A 2,926-nucleotide genomic window follows, 5' to 3' on the forward strand; every position below is an offset into this window, starting at 1 on the left:
TAATAATTTTACTAAAAATATTGCAGTATAAGGATAGTAATATTTTATAAATTATGTAAATCTGTAATATGTACAACGGTTTAAGTAGGTATATTGTTATTGACTTGTGACTTGTGACAAAATTTCACCATTCATTTCATTTCATGGAATGGCTGGAGATGAAGACAATGATCACGACCCTCAGATCTGAGGAACGATAGAGAAGAAGAACTAGAAATTTATTTAGGTCAATTATTGTATCTGATTTTAACAGTTTTTGTAAGGTTTTTAAAACGATTTCATAGCATCAACATTTTGCGTATTGTGTCACTTAATCTATATTTCATACGCACGATAATGATAAAATAAATATCACCATAAGCGCGTCTATAAATTTAATTCTATCAAAAAATAATCATGGGCTGCAAGCATAGGTGGTTTTAAAATGGCGTCACTTTCATTTGAATACCATGTTCCAAGTGTTAGCAGTTTGTAGTTTGCACGACTGAAATGGCATGCATGATATCTAGCGTTATCAGATCACGTTCCGACTTATCTTATAAATTATGATCTAGCCTAGCAATCTGGCAACACCCGTTTGTCGACATAAACATGTCATTAAAGAATGAATAATATGCCATTTCTTCATTTTTGTATTGAGCAACTCGTTTGGAAAACATTATTCTTAACGGGCATTATTTTTTACAGAAGAAACTGTCTATGTTAGAAACTGACATAGCTTATTTTAAAGTAAATATTTTATAGGAACTGCACAAATTCCAAGTGAGAAATTAAATATGTATTTTATTACAATTTTCAGTACACTTGAATATTGCTCCTTTTCAAGCTCCTTTACTGTGAATCACCTCCCATCTACTTTCAAGGGTGTCTCCACAGTAGCCTTATTAAATCCCTTCTGAAGAAACATTTTCTTTCCTTAATCTCTCCTCTTTTTCTTTTCACTAATCCCCATTTTCCGTTGATTTATCATCAGAATAATAAATAATACAAATAAATAAAAATATTATCAGTTTATGTGCCATTCAAAGTTTTCTTCGTAAAAAATTACAGACCTTTCCACATAAAAAACATGCAAAATGACATATCACGCATCGGATATATTTAGTGTAGGGTATTTTTCTTATAGAACGACCCTTTTGGACTTTTTTTTCAAAAACAATTATCTTGTACATAATGGGGAGTGACGTTTTACAATAATCAGAATATTTTATTTTTAGTTATTTATATTTTTAGGATAACATACATTGCAAAAAAAGTGTTTTTAATCAGTGCTACATAAAAAAGAATTATAAATATAACATCTCACTTCTTTCTTAAATATGTTGCATTCCTAACTGTTAAGGCTGTAGTCGGTAAATTGAATCGTACGGTTTGCCGCCGAATGCGTAAAATATACCGCTTCAAGACAAAGCAATCAAAAAAAATATCCTGTTACATTGTATGTTCGTCAATTTTTACGTACTCTTCATACTTTGTTTGACAAAATGAGAAAGACAGAGATAGATAGAGTTTTTGCGTGATTATTTAATAGGTAAAATCTATAAATAGCACTCCTGACTAGCGTACTGCAGAGATAATGTAGAATTGTACAACTATCGGATAATCTGTGACATATGTTGATTTCTGGCTTCTGGGTAATTATGGATATTTGTATTTTCGAAGTTGACAGATAACACTGTTATGTTTTAATGAAAATGCACCATGTCACTAAAGTGAATGCCAAAAAAATAATGCACTTCATAATATTGTTTTCAAGAGAAAAATTATTTGATCTCATCAAATTACGTAAGTAAAAACATTTTTTGACAGTATGACATTTTATAATATTTTTCCTTTAAACTGATAAGTTTTTTGAATTTGCACTTGATCATGTATTTCGTAATAAAATTGGAAAAATATGGTAGATAAATTCTAAAAAATTAACAACATATAATGATAAAAGACTCGGCCAAATACCTAAAAATATTTTTATAGGTTAAGAATGTATTGTGTATATTATTTTAATTGATTTTATTTTCTTAGTTACTATTTAAGTTCAAAACCATGATAACTATCAATTAAGGTAAGCATTGCATTTAATCTACGTAAAATTTATAAATACATTTCATTCCAGGTGCAACAGACAAAAGAATAATGCAAAAGAATAAAGTCAAAAGGGTGCCTACCAACTTTTACACTAAAAACCTATAAAAGCACATTTAATCACCTATCTAAGAGTTGTGTATCAAGTTCTATATAGTAAAGCATGTATTCCACTCAGAAAATACTAAAAGGATGTCTACATAATCTTACATGAAAAAAACTAAAACGGTAATTCAAGCATTTTAAGAGTTTTGTGCATAGAGTGGAAACCTTGTATTGACAAAATACTGTAAGCGATTATTTTAATATGCATTGAGAAAATATAAATATGCTAAATTACTTACATAATAGTTTTATTTCTATTTTTACACCTATGTGAGAGTGACGTAAAATATTTTAAAAATATATACAAGTGTTTTAAACCTTTTCGAAGTAAATAGAATTTTGGATAGATCATCATCCCTATCACCTATTGGTGCATAAGGCATTGCATTTGAAAACAAAATACAGCGTATTTAATAATATATAACATGAAGGTAAGATGATCAATCCTGCAGTCCCGTGCCAGTCCAAGGAGAATTAAATATTGCAACGTAAAAACACATAAAAAAATATTTCACTTAACCCTGCCAGAAATTGATCGTGGGACCGCTTGTAAGTAAAAATAAACAAATTGTGGAGGAAAATTTCATTTTTATTGAAAAAATACTAAGGTGCAAATGGTTCAAAAATATATATTATTGGGAAGAACCAGTAAAGAATCCCAATATTTTTGATAACAATAGATCGCTAGTTATTTATGAAAAATACATTGTGAAAAAGAACTAAGAATATATTTCATGTT

General features: G+C 28.9%; 1 long non-coding RNA gene across 1 annotated transcript; it reads left to right on the forward strand.

Moving 5' to 3' along the window:
- Positions 1-1,526: 1,526 nt before the first annotated feature.
- On the forward strand, positions 1,527-2,425 carry LOC148274969 (uncharacterized). The gene is made up of 2 exons (XR_015824149.1): positions 1,527-1,785; positions 2,114-2,425. It is a non-coding gene; the product is annotated as an uncharacterized LOC148274969 (long non-coding RNA).
- The last annotated feature ends 501 nt before the right edge of the window (positions 2,426-2,926 follow it).

This window comes from Micrasema longulum, unplaced genomic scaffold (genome assembly GCF_059751315.1).
Source record: "Micrasema longulum isolate JH-2025_06_02 unplaced genomic scaffold, ASM5975131v1 h1tg001542l, whole genome shotgun sequence".
Classification (NCBI taxonomy): domain Eukaryota; kingdom Metazoa; phylum Arthropoda; class Insecta; order Trichoptera; family Brachycentridae; genus Micrasema; species Micrasema longulum.